Raw genomic sequence first — 14,733 nt, 5'->3', positions numbered from 1 at the left:
CCATTTTGGCCTCAAAATAAGGTGTTGAAGACAATCAAGAAGGTAATAATTCTGGAAGTAGAAGACAGAGTGCCCACACACAGTAAACTAGACTTAAATAGCCTCACCTCTGTGGCTACACATTTCATGGCAGTACCCAGAAAATAATTCTTCCTTAAAGTTTTGAATGGTCAGTGTCCCTTACTACTATGAAAGGGAAGCCTCATCTAACATAATACTCCCTTCAGGCCGTGCCGCGCCGCACCTCAGTCTGACAGAATTAACATGGAGTTCTAAGAAACAAGTAGTGAAATCTTGGCACCACTGAAGTTAGCAGGAGTTTTGCTATTGACTTCAAGGGGTTCAAGATTTTTGAAAAGGCAATCTAATGACTTCGCTAGCACCTAGCAGAAATTTAAAGATACCAGTGAGTTTGCTTTTTGAGATGTGCTTAGCTTTGCTGTGTCCCAGGCAAAGACTTAAGATCGAGTTAGGATATAAAAGCCTTTGTTTATAGAGGTCAACTCTAGTAGGAAGGAGTATTATGAAGAGTAAAATTATGACTTTCAATAACAGTCTAAAAACTTCAAGGTCTTCATGGTCTCCCTCCATTAGCTTAAAAAAGTTACGAGAACAGTTTTGAGAGACTGACATATAAAGCAAACATCTTAAAGCAAGCACAGTTTCCACTGGAGTTCAGCAAGGATTAAAGTAGAAATGTAATTGAACACACAAGTCATACCCTACCTCAACACAGGAGATAGTAGCATCAATTCTGAGAACTAAAGTACATAATGTCTCCCCTCAAAAAGCAAGAAACAGCACTAACATAACAATTAAGAGGTCATTTATGTTTACTGTAAGAGCCATGTTCAAGAGAAATTGTACACCCATTGAAATTACAAGAGAGAAGCTTTGTACCGTATCTTCCATGCTATTATAAACCAGAGCTCACGGATATCTGAAAACTTGGCATTCAAAAAAACAGATGACATTAAAAGTGAAGATTTATTCTGAAAAGTGATCACGGTACATAAAAAAAGCACATTAAGATATCTATTCACTGGGTATTGTGGTATTGTACCCACTTATTTTAGTGACAAAAATTAGCTCTCACTGTTTTACTCTTGATAGCCCTGCAAAGCCAACAGCAATGTAAGAAACAGAGCTGAATTCTGCTCTCTAGTGAACTATCACCATAGCTAAATTCAAAATTCTGATCAGTTACATCTATGCTAACCAATTAAAGGAAAAAAAAAGAGGTTGCACAGGTGTCATTGACAGCATTATCTGAGTATAATAAGATGGCCCAGATACCCCCTTAGGGCACAGTTAGACCTGAAGAAACTTATTACTGATGACAATGCCTGATACAGAAGCCAGTTTGACTTTCACATCCCAGTCACAGCAGGATAGGCTGAGAGTAAAGCCATTTCTATATTAAAAAATGCAGACCAGTGTAACTAAGTTGATTTAGCTACATCAGTCCAAACCCTTAGACAGACTTGAGGCTGTACAAGTTCTTCTAAAACCAATTTAGCTTATACCATTTTCTCCTTTTGTACAGTTCTTCCAAAGAACATGAAAACATTTTACAAAATAGAAAAATTAAAAACCACAAAACCTAATAAAAAGGCATCTGGGAAGAAGTATAGTATCTGAAGCTAATTTTAAACAATTTGGAAATTAACTAGACCTCAAGTTGATATGGTCCCTTTGAGTTTTTATTTTACTAATTCTGGTTTTGCTGTTATAGGAAATCACTCAAAGCCACACACAGCTGTAAATGCCAATCAAAAATTAGTAAAAAAGAGTATGACAGAATGATCTAGTAGGAAGGTTAATTACAACTATACAGATGTGTACACACACAAGTTTGTGACAATTGAAAAGCAAAATAGAGTAAGACCACTTACTTATATGGAAGCAGAATTATGATCTACATCTTTTATATTTATCATCTGAAGTGCGTTCTCAAAAAAAAAATACAGCACAGTCAGTGAGAACGTTTCTTCTCTCCCACCAACAGAAGTTGGTCCAATAAAGATTGCCTCACCACCTTGTCTTTTATATGATTTCCATGCATGCTAACACAAATAGCAACTTTCAGTAGATGGAACCGTATACCCCACATAAATGTCTGCCAGGAAATTATACCACTAACAGACAATCTTCTACCTGACCTAAAGCATTTCCATGAAGTCCATCCAAAAAAGAGCTGACAGGTGCTAGAATGTTTGCAGGCTTATTACGAACAAAACCTAGAAGAATGAACTTGCTGGAGTATAGCTTTGCAGTAAAGATAAATCAGACCCAGATGATTTACACAGTACCTGAGCAAATTGTTTGGCAGTGCCAAAAAAGGGGAGGGGGGGGGGAAAGGGGGAAGAAGAGGTGACTTTCTGGGATCATTATAAAATGATCTGGAAAATCAGCATCAAGATGTTAGAAGGTAAAAAACACCAAATGGAAGAACCGTAAGCATCAAATGCAGGGTTGGAAAGGTAAATAGGACATAAAAGACAACGCATTCAAGCTGTTTTTAAATACCTTTGACATTTGATTTATCCTATTCCCCCCACTCCCATCTCAGTTCAAGAATGCAGCAAGCCCTGGAAAGAGATGAGAAAATTGTAATGATAATTTAATCACCTTTTTTTAAGGCGGTGAAATAGTACCTTCAAAAGCAGTTAGATGCCCAGGCAGTCTGGTTGATGCTCTGTTGGCAGCCTTTTAAAAACTTCAGAACTCAGCCATCCTGTTTTCCATGATCTGACTTCCGTAGTTTTCTGCCATTTTTTGGCCACAATCTGACACTACCTTATTCACAAACCAGATTTAGGTTAGAAATATGGATATTCAGTTGTAAACTCTATAGGAAAAAGGCATAAACTAAGGATTAGGTCCACAAATTATGTTTTAACCTCTTCCTCCTGTGCTGGCTCAACCCATGAGCTTTATATTTGGTAAATCATATTGGCTAAAACACAAATATTCCATAGTTTCTCTGAATAGTTTTATTTTATCTGTGTGTGGCCCATTTCTGTTTAATTAGATCGAAGCCAGATTTCCACTGAGAATGCAAGAGTAGCATCATCAACATCCATCCATCTAATCCCTTGGAAACCTCTTTCAACTGCCATTGTAAATTCAGTGTCTCTAGACAGCCTTGTTGTGTAAAATGCTGTATTTTGATTCAAGTCTCTCTCATGCTCGGGGCAAATTTCAATACACTTATTTTAGCTGGATGAAAATAGAGAATTTCCCAGAGACTTTGACAAAATATCACTGGGAAGCTACTTTAAAGCCTTTTTAAGACACCAATCAGGTGTTTCATTAATGAAAGTACTGGAAATTTAAAAAAATCATTTGCATTGTGTTTTAGAGTTACTATGTCTACTTCTTTATAAGGTTTAAGTAAGCATGCTGAACACCCATATGTCAGAATTTTAGGATGACTTCAAAGAAATTCTCATCTTTCATTTTATGTTTGTTGCCCAAGTAGATGGAAAAAGGCCAACCAAAAATTGTAAAGAAAAGTATCTTCAGCAAGTTGGACACAATATTCTGCCATTTTTTCCCCACATACAAGAATCAACAGCATTAAGCAAGAATGCATCTACTCCATGAATGTATGCTTGTAGCCATTATTAGATCACTCACGTTCTTCCAACCATTTAGTATTAATATCACTGTTGGTTTTTTCAGTTCTTCCTTCAATTTGATTCACTTTTACCATATTTAGATGTGAAACAGAGTTCAAATTTGTCTAATGTAGTACATTGCAGGGCAAGGTGCTTCACTTGCCTCTTTACAATGCTCATTTCATGCTACACTAAAGGTGATTATGATGTTAGCATAAGTTAAGATTGCAACTTCATTATCAAATTCAAGTCTCCGTCTTTTAAATGATAATCACCAGTTTGATCTTTGCCATTTATTTGAGAGAGAAACAGACTGCTGTTGAACAAAGCTGGATGTCGAAGAGCTGCTGGAATGTCCAAAACGGTGGCTTAAATTATGACAACATAATAGCAATGCTGACCAAGCCATCAAAAGTCTCATTTGACGGTTCAAGCTCCAGTGTTCTGCTCTTCCTGTCCAACAGTGAAATTTTAATTCAGTGGCACATTTGCTCTCTAAGAATCCAGAAAAACTGATTTTCTGCACTTCTTGAGCATAGATGGTTAAAAATTTTCTCTGACTGATTTCCCAGAGCCTGAAAACCCTGGCAGCTGCTGAGTAAAACTGACAATTTCAAGCAAGTGGTCAGGGTCCAGGGAGCAGATTTGTTTTGAAAACTCCATGTTCCAGGGGGAAACCCATCCTCTCCCCCTCCCCCACCCCACCCAAGATTTCCAGTTCACAGGGCTTAAAAATATTGGATGCATTTTGACTGGAACAAAACCAAAATTTCAAACCCACAATTTCCCACAATCCAGTAATCCTGCATTGTGACTAGCTCTGCTCTTGAGAGGACCACAAATTTCACCTATCTGGTTATTTATCAATGTTTACATTTCCTTTTAGCATTATCATTTGTTTTCATTACTTCACTCCATTCAGTCATTTGAGGGAAAGGAGCCTCTCTGGGTTTCTCCCCTCCTTGGTGCTGCAGATGTAGAAGATCTATGCTCAACTCTTTTTCCATCTTCCATCTTGGAGCCGCCTCCTCAATGAATAGGTCCTGTGCCTGCCTCTGTTGTTCCTTAGTGCTTTCCTAAGGAGCCACAAAATGAAATTTACATTCTGCTGAAGCGGAAAGCACATGCCCAGGAAACTTTTCTTTTGTGATCAGGCCCAAATCTGGATGGGATTTCTCCATACTCAGTCACCATAATGTGTGATTGATTCCAAGTGGACTTATTTTGATATTAAGGTATCAAAGGTAAATTAATGCTAGAATGATATTAAAAAGAAAAATAAGAAACAGGCTGTTAAAGGAGAATAAAAGTCACAAATGATCCCACCAAAGACTTGTAATGCTTTTCCTTATCAGGAGTATACACCTTTCTGGTTCATCATCACTTTTGTATGTGGTCATTTAAAATCTGGAAAGAACTGGTGTGAAACAATGGTGGGAGGATGGGGGGGGGGTGAAGAGAGGCAAGAGAAAACATTGCCATTTATTTTGCAATATATGCTAGGTGGTGTGTACATCAAATATTTGGTGTACTGAAACAATAAATTGCTTACATTACCCCATTTACATTTGAAACCTGTCAAATCATTTAAAAGTTAACTTGTGAATATTTTCATGAATGAAAGCCCTAAATTCAGTTCATTATGATCTGTGAGAGAGAGAGAGAGAGAGAGAGAGAGAGAGAGAGAGAGAGAGAGAGAGATCTATTCAGTCAATCCCCCTAATTTTTGAACAAAGCATTATTAGTCTGGAAGTTTGTAACAGAGATACTGTATTCATTATTTTCATGTTTCAAAAGTTTCCATCACTCAGTCAGGGAGATGAAACAATACCACATGACCAAACACTTACTACAAACAACAAGGAACTGAACATTTCATGAACAACCCATACATCTAAGATTCTTCCTTGAAATTTGTTGAATACTTACAAATAGCTAACATATTCCAAAACATCAAAATTAGTTTGTGAACTTGCTAAACAAAGAAAGAGTTAAATTCATAATTAATACTCAATTACTTATAACCAATGCTTCTGTTATAGTCTTTAGTTATATTTGTATAGTTATACACCAATCCCTCTCTTTGAGACAGAAGAATAAAATACAAATTATGTATCGAGCATTAACAGTTTTAGCAGCCAGGAGTGCATGTATAAGCCGTATTTTGAGTCTCTCCTTGCCGTTAGGATTAAAACATAAGGAGGCATTTGCAATGGCATATGCAATGTTCAGTCTTCAGTTTGACAAACAAGCAGACCTCAGTAATACAGTGTTAAGAAGACAAACAGTGTACTTAAAGAATGAAAACAACTCTAAAGTTTTCAAACAAAGTTTAACAAGCTGTGACACACACACAGCAGTATCTAATCTGGGAGCAATTTGTAAAAAATTGCACTACCATTAATTTATCACCCTACCTTCTGCAAATACTACAAACAGGCCAACTTGCTGCCAGTTCAAGCTTCACAGCCATGTGAATAGTCCAAGTTCTCCTCCATTGTCTATATTAAACAATAACTTGTAGGAAAGCTCTACAAAGGCTCAAGCATTCAGCACGTCTAAGGTAATGTGTCCCAATGCCGTTCCAATACCAAAACTGTTAGTCTCCTACTAACTGAAATGTAGATCTCTGTAATACTGTAAGCTCAACTTCTCAGAAGAGAGGTGAGATTTGAAATTCAGTGAAATATGAAAAAGTGAACAGCTCAAAAAAAAAAAAAAGAGGGGATTGGTTAGTAATTACAGACATACAGGGGTGAAAAAATGCAATCCTGAGGTTCGACTTCTCTCCATAGAAGTCAATACCTGGCTGTGACATTACACACTTAAGCCCTCCTGCAAGATGTTATCTTATAGTTAATCTCAAAAGGACAATAAAATACAGAACAATATTAACATATTGATGGGGAGGGGGGGTGTTGTATTTCACATCTGCAGCTGTACCCAGGAGACAGCACAAAGAGCAAGGTTATTTTAGAATAACATTAAGTGATCAGTTGCATTTAGGTGGCTACATATTCTCGGACCAAGATTTTTAAAACAGGAGCCTAAAGTAGAGCTGTTAAATCTATATTTATGCAGCCAAATAAATTACCCAATTTTCAAGAGCGACAAGTACCCCACAGCTCCCGTTAACCTCAAGAAGCCTCATTCTTGCCTCATGCATTCTCCACAGACCTATATTCTGTCAGTTCTGAGTGCAAAATGTTATACATCAGCTTTTGAAAAAAAACAGTCATCTGTTAGCTTTCATTACATAAACAGAAACATCCCTGATGAGGGATGCTATTAACTTGGTAGTTTCCAAGTTTTAAACAGCATACGCTCAAAATTTTGTTTATAACTCCAACTTCATTATGTTTCAAACACTAAAACAAAAACTATTTTAAACTTGAGACATCAAAGAGATACACCAAACATAAAATTGTAGAATGGAGTCATTCTTCTCTTTAAAAATTCCAAAAGTATTGAAATTATTCATCTATAACTGTCCAGAAACCTAAATCTTTACCACAAGAGTAAGTGGTATGATCACCATTTGCTTTGGTCAGCAGCAAAGTGACTAAAACCCCACTTTAAGATGCAATGCACATTTAGCTATAGACTTGGTAAGGACATCTTCATAATTTAAGATAGATGCATAGTAAGAACTTACCAACCTGCCCTAACCGGCTCTTTAAAGTATCCTTCATAAACATATATGATATTTTAAACAAAGTTTCTTTGTTTTAAGTAGCAAACTAACATCTGATTATACACAGGCACACGCATGTAACAAACCAGCTTAATTCAGAGCCCCACAAAGTCACTTGTCTAGGCCCCAGGCAAATAACTTACCTTCAAACAAGAGTGTAGAAGAGATACACTGTTTGTTATTTTTGTTTGACCTGTACCAGTTTTCATCCAAAGATCACTAAATGTGTTCTACAGAAGGGAGTAAGAACTATTATCTGTATCCTAGAGATATAAAGAAAAGTTGTACCCTTCAGCAAGTCATATACAATGAGTTAACTGTATAGGTGGGACTAGAACCCAAGCCTCCAGACAGCACGATCCCGTGGGCATGAAGTTTTCAAAGATTCTTTAGATATCTTACCTACAGAAATACTGTGAGTTTTAAACAGACATCTTGTTTTAGATCTCATATTTATTATTCTTTTAAATCAACAGAACACATTAAAATTAAAATTAGTTCTCGTAACCACATGGCTGCTATCATGCCAACAAGGGATTTAACTTATAGGAAAATGCAAATGTAAAACCAAAGCTAATGGCAGGGGCCTCAGGGGCAGTAATAGGATCTCAAACTACTTTTAACTCATTTTTTAAATTGACTCGATTTCAAGTCGACTGTATCCCTTTTATAATATAGGCACTAAGGATAGAACTTACAAGGGGGACTTAGGCATCAATGACATTCACAAAAAATGATTGCTCTGCTGCTTCCTAACCGTGTAGAAACCTAAAGTCCGCACCAGTAAAGCCCCTACGGTGCCTACATTTTGACAGCTGGCCATGTGCAAATCCAGTTCAGTCATGACATTGCCCACCAACTTGGTGCCTAAATCACATCCACCTATGCCCCAGTGGGATTCTCAAACAAGGCATTCCACACCTATTTTGCCTTGCGGCTGAATTCACGAGACAAGTTCTAAGCGCCCCTAAACCTATAAAACAGATGCAAGAAGTGGCGGTCGTGCCACCCCTTCATTCCCAGAAACCTTTAGCACAATGGTTAGAGTACCCACCAAGAACTTGGGAGACCAGGGTTCAATCCCCACTGTGCCTGATGCAGAGCTGGGTCTTGAATTTGGGTTATCTACCTCCCAGAATAGTGCCCTAACCACTGGACTATGGGGTATTTGGGAGCAGGTCTCAATCTCTCCCATTGAAGCCACAACCATAAATATTTTAAAGAACTGCTAAGAGCAAAATGCACTCAACATTCTCCACAAGAGTAGAAGTTCAGCAATGAAGAACAGCAGCTATGTTTTGAAAAAGTGTAGAGTAAGTTACAGGTAAACTGCTATTTTTTAAAATGGCAAGACTTAAGATAAAAAACATATAGCCTAGTAAAAAGTTTATAATTTAAATTGTACCTTATTACAACAACAAGGATGACAAGCTCTGAGATGCCAAGAAATGAGACACAAACTTTCTGGTTTCTCTGTCTGAGTGAGTTCACAAGCAACAGGTAGAAAGGGAAAGAGGGTTTAACCCCAATCCTGCCCAGAGGTCCCCTGAAGCTGACACTTACACTCACAAAAGATTCTACTGATTTGAATAGACCCTTGATCTGGCAATAAGTTTTGACACCACTACAGGCGTTCATGTGTCATCTCCTTTGCAAATCTTTGCTTCAGGTACCTGTTATATTACTCGCTCACGCTAGAAAGAAAACAAGGAAAACAGCTGCTCAGATTTCTCACAATCTTAAGGAAGCAGTTTTTGTAAAGGTGACCTAAAAAAACAAAGGGGGAGAAGAAAGGTTATAGCTTTTTTGGTGATTTATAGTCCACACAAAAACGGAAAAAGATTTTCCCACCTCAGCAAAAGTTTGGTTCCCCCTGCTTTCCTTAAGCTTTAAAAATATAAGGCATGACATGTCTAGTCTGACTGGAAGTCAGAAGTTCACACAAAAAAAAGACCCAAATCATTTTATAGCACACCCTACTGTGAAATGATTTTTTTTAAATCAACTCACTTGAAAACTCATTTTTCTACTAGAACAGCCTTTCAATATCACTTACTTTAAAAAAAAAGTTTTGTGATTTCCAGTTCATAATTTTTTAATGGTCTTCCGGGCAGTCCTAAGAGCATGCTCAGATCTTCCCGTTCTTCTCTGTGCACATGCCCAGGCCCCCCAGCATTTTAGCTTAATCAGAGCTGAAACTGAAAATATCCTCATGTATTGTTCGGGAATAGTAGATGCAATTGAGCTCCCCCCAAAACAGGGTATCATAGGTGTGTCACTCACATGATGTAAGAAGTGCAACTGATCAACAAAACAGTGCATCTTGTCATACACAAACTGTTGTCAAATGCATGAAGAAAAACTAAAAAGAACAGCTCTCTAATCTCTGCCAGTTATAACAACATTAGGTGTTACTTATAGCAATAGTAGATACAAAATTTTCATATGGGAATGACATTTTCAACTGGATGGGTGTCTTTTCAATTATAGGACTGTCAACCAAAACAGTTGTCTCCCTTCCCCCACCTATATCAATAGATGGAAAGCAGGATAAATGCAGATTTAAAAAAAACAAACAAACAAAAAAAAACACACCCTAGATCTTAAATTGTTTAGTCCAAAGTATCATTTGACTAAATTTAAAGCTCACGATCACCTAGAAAGATGCTTTCACCCCGAGTTCTGAATCATGTATAGTTAACCTTTTTCACAACACCACAAATGTTTGATTCACAGAAATTAAGTTTTAAAGGAAGTGCATATTTAAATAATAAGAAAATGGAAGATTAAATATCTCTAGCTGCACCACAATAATTTTAACCCTCTTCCATGGCTTGTCATACAATATAATTGATTTGTAAGCATTTATTATTTGTATTACAGTAACACCTATTCATTGTGTTGGGAGCTCTGCAAGTGTAAAATAAGGCAGGCATGTCTCAAAGAGCATGACGACATTAACTAAATACAATATGAAGGGTACTGAAAGGTGTTTTCTGGAACGGCAGCAATAGAAACTTCCAATTTCCAATTCCAGCGGTAATGTGACATTTATCAGAGGGGTAGCCGTGTTAGTCTGTATCCACAAAAACAATGGCGGCACCTTAAAGACTAACAGATTTATTTGGACATAAGCTTTCGTGGGTAAAAAACCCACTTCTTCAGATGCATGGAGTGAAAGTTACAGATGCAGGCAAAAAATGTGACATTTGGCACTCTGTTGGATTCTCCATTGTAAAGTAATGATACTACTTACCTGTGTCGCACTATGCTATGATCACTTTTAACACTGTTTAAATGTAAAGATAATGCAAGGATGTATTATTTTAGCTATTAAACTACTATCTAATAAGAACTTTTTAAAGCTAAAAGATCAAGTATTTCAGATTCATGAAAAATCTGATTTACCTGCACTCATCAAGTGAGAAATACTAGGAAGCCATTAAGACAACTCTTCCACATAAGCTACATACTTTTCAGTCTGACTTCATTCCTCGGGGCAGAATATGTCCTCATTTATTCCAAAGGCAATACTTATTTTGCATACTAGGCTAACCTCCCACCACACCCAAATGCACTCTTTCATGATTAAGCAGACTCGTGCAGAAACTAACAAGTCTTCACATCTATCTGCAGTGAACAAAGAACATTTCAGCATGGACTTCTCTTATTAGGCATATGCGCAGAGCATAGCGGAACAAGGCCCTGATCAGGTCTTTTGGCATTACCACAGTATTTATAGTTTAAGTGCCAAGAGAGCATAATAAAAAAAAATAAATAAGTGCATACTGACCCGGTGAGCCCATCCCCAAGTCACCTTTGCTTTCAGCTTGATTAGCACAAGGGGCTCATCTACAAAATTACATTTTCTTGCTGGGAGGGAGGGTAGGTATTTATTTCTTACACCCACTAATCAATTTAATCTACATCAAAATAAGCCACTCTAACCGAAATAACTGCGTCCCCACAGGGTTTTGCACGGGTTTAACTAAAATCAGTTTTAAAAGATCACAATGCTACTTAAACTGGTGCAACTTTCTTGAACTGACAAGGCCTAAAGTAGCAGCACCCCTGCCTGGGAGAGCCTTAATTCCGCACACAATGCGGGAGCCGAGAGAGAGAGAGGGGCCGGGAGCGACCGAAAGGACGCTCGCAGCTCGTGCACTTGTTACTGCCCCTTTGTCGACACACGTGGGGGCCGAAAAGGAGAGAAAAGATCTGCGAGGAGCTGCCAAGCGAGTCACCCCCAGCCCCGGGCTCACCCCACAGTATCCGGCTCCCACCGACCCACCCACCCCGATGCTGCGTCTCCGCCACCGCCGCCGCCCCCAGGCGCGGCAGCTTTCACCCCGGTCGCTGGCGCCCCAAGTGCTGCCGGAGGTCCCGGGCCAGTGCCCCGGAGCCGCCTGGGGAGACGAGCCCCGCTGCTGCCCCGGGCCCCGCCGGGAGAGGGAGCCGCGCGGCCCCCGCGGCCCTGGCGCCAAACGCCCCGCGCCGCCTCCACGAGGCTCCCGCCCGCAGGGCCCCGCTCACCTTCTGGCCGCGCCAGCGTCCCCCGGCGTGTGCGGCCGCAGCGGCTCCGGGGCGCTCAGGGCCGCTCCCCGCCGCTCATCGCCCTCCCCGGCCGGGGCGTCTCCGCTGCTGCTGCTGCTGCTGCCGCCGCCGCCCTCCCCGGCCGTGCGCCCGCGCCTAGGCCCCGGCCGCCCCGCTCATGCCGGCCCCGCGGCTCGCTGCTGGCGCTGGCTCTGGCAGGCGGCGGCGGGGGAGGCCGCACACAGGAGCCCTATTGTACCAGGGCCGCCGCGGCGCCAGGCCCCGCCCCTTCCCGGCCCGGCCGGCGCGTCCCGCCGCCGCCGCCGCTGCGCAGAGCGGGCTCCCTCCCCGGCGCGCCCGGGCCCCCTCGCCGCCCCTTAGCCCCGGCCCGTGGGGGGGAATCGGGTCCTAAAAGCCACCCGGGGGACGGAGGGCGCCCCCTCGGCGCCTCCCACCCTCGGCTGCTGGGCTGTGCCACAAGGGCGGAGGCTGCTCGGCTCCATCCCCCGCCCCAGCGAGAGCGCACAAGGGCCGCCCTTGAGCAAGGGAGCAGGTGGCCGAAGGGGAAGCCGCAGCGGCGGCGGGGGCTGGCTCAGGCCCGGCGGACACACACCGCCCAGCCCGGCGAGAGGCGCGAGTCGAGCTGGGGCCTGTCAGCCTCGGGCCTGCATAAAGCCGCTGCTGGGCTGCTTTTAACCGTCCTTGGGCACCTGGGCCCTGCTCCGGCACCCACTGAAGCGCATAACATCCCCCTGAACTTCATGGGGTTACTCTCATGTGGAAGCCTTTGTGGGAGCGTAGCTTTGCCACGTCAGAAAGTGGTTGTTTTTAACTAGTGCCATCTCAGAGCACTTTAATTCTCAGTACTTGGCATGTATGAATGATATTTGCCATCTTTACCAAGTGGTGGCATGCCACTATGGCTGCCACTGCCCTGTCTGAAAGAAGCATGCCTCAATAGACCTTTGTGCAAAATAGAGGATGCCCTCGTTGACTCCCAAAACCTGAACAAAACAGAAAACAAACCCAATTCAAATAAAACTAACCAAAACAAATGAGAATTACATCATGCCCTGAACTTTGGCAGACCATCAAACCACCACACTGGCACATTTTATCTTAAAAAAAAGGGGAGGGGGGGTATCTCAATCTGATTTCACCTACCTCAATGGATGTAAGGTAAGGGGTGCTTTTCATAAGTGGGCCCCTGAAACTTCAGAACTTTAAGAATAAGAGCACTCTGAATTGCACCCAGAAATTAATAGGAAACAAGTTCAGAGAGTTGGTCTGATTTTAAGTACACATTATTAGTTACATTTCCATGTGATAAATTCCAGCTTAGAATAAGACACAATATCTGTCTCAAAGAATTTACATCTAAGGTGCTGATCTTGCAGATAGATACGGGAATAACTTTATGCAAATGAGTAAATGGGGCTACTTGTACGGTTACTGATAAAAGTGCAAGATTAGGGCCTAAATTTACAATCTCCAGCCCACCATACTTTCAAAATAGACAGCTGCACGCTGCACCTGTATCAAAGTATAGATTGTTCTTTTAAGTGACAAAAAAGCAATGGATAGCCACATGTAAAGCCTGGCCAGTGACCAGCTTTAGGTTTTACCTATTTTGACCTACTTCAAATTAAAAGCCCTCATCCATTGCTCTGAGAAACATTACAGTAAAATATGCAATTGAAACAAAGGATGGTAAAAATTGCTATGGGTCACCACTGTTAACTGAGAATCAAAGAGCAGTGATGGCTCCACTAGGCCATCAGATAGCAAATGTTTTGGGCAAAAGATCAACAAAATACCTTCAATAATAAGTGCAGAGTCCACCCCGGATAATTCCTTATGCCAAGTATCAGTTATGTCATAGGTGTGTTTTATTTGCCTCCAAACCTGTCTATCTTAGGTACTTATGTAGCTTCCATCACCCATAGTGTGTGAGTACTTCACAGTCCCTAATGGATATATCCTCACACCATCCTGTGAGGTACGGATGGGAGGCTAAGTTCACCCAAGGTCATGCAGGAGGTCTGTAGCAGAGCAGGGAACTGAATCTCAGTCTCCCATGTGCTAGGCTAGAACACTAAATGCTAGCAGTGGTTTTCAAACTTTAGCAACCCTAGGACCCCCATTTTGATTTAAAATTTTTTACAGACTTCCAAATACCCCCAATCAGCCCCAGGCCCTGCCCCCACTCCACCCTTTCCCCCAAGGCTCCCCGCCACCTCTTCCTGGCCCTGCTCCACCCTTGCCCCTCCTCTTCCCTGCCTCTTTCCATCCTCTCCCCCAAGCATGCCCCATCCCTGCTTCTTCCCCTCCCTCCCACTGAACAGCCATTCCACAGCATGCAGCAGGCACTGGGAGGGTGAGAGAGGAGTTGATCAGCACGGCCAGTTGCCCTGGACATGATTCCACGCCCTCTCGCTCCCAGCACCTTGTGCACGCTGCTGCACAGCTGTTCCTCAGCATGCAGGAGATGCTGGGAGGGAGGGGGAGGAGTTGATCAGCGGGGCCCACGGACCCCAGTTTGAGAAATGCTGTGCTAGACCATCCTTTCTCTCGGCGAGCCACTAGGAAGATAGTGAAGCTGTATAATATAGGTAGAATGAGAAGGGGATGAAGAGCATGACTGCACCCCAGAAAGTCTCACAATCTTCCACAAGGACTTTATGTACACATGAACAAGAGGGATGGCAAAACAGAACCTTTAGTTAACTTTTGTATAGCAAAGGATATATTTTTAATAAAAGATTTGATTAGACAGAAACCATATTAAAATGGTGATGATAACTATGTGGTCATTTTTTTCATGTATCAATGATCACCTCATTCTGTATTCTGTCCATTATTGTATGTTTCCCAAAACAAATG

The 14,733-nt window shown here is 41.5% G+C and overlaps 1 protein-coding gene across 4 annotated transcripts in view; it reads right to left on the bottom strand.

Moving 5' to 3' along the window:
* The window catches only part of JADE3 (jade family PHD finger 3), an 84,326-nt gene extending 72,171 nt beyond the window's left edge, over positions 1-12,155 (bottom strand). For all 4 annotated transcript variants that reach the window (XM_073353379.1, XM_073353368.1, XM_073353387.1 and 1 more), the window contains exon 1: positions 11,851-12,155. The gene's annotated coding sequence lies outside the window, so the exon portion shown is untranslated. The remainder of the gene's footprint in view (positions 1-11,850) is intronic.
* Between the last annotated feature and the right edge of the window lie 2,578 nt (positions 12,156-14,733).

The sequence above is a fragment of the Lepidochelys kempii genome, chromosome 1 (assembly GCF_965140265.1).
Source record: "Lepidochelys kempii isolate rLepKem1 chromosome 1, rLepKem1.hap2, whole genome shotgun sequence".
Taxonomy (NCBI): Eukaryota; Metazoa; Chordata; order Testudines; family Cheloniidae; genus Lepidochelys; species Lepidochelys kempii.
This window is presented reverse-complemented; position numbering and strand designations above follow the sequence as displayed.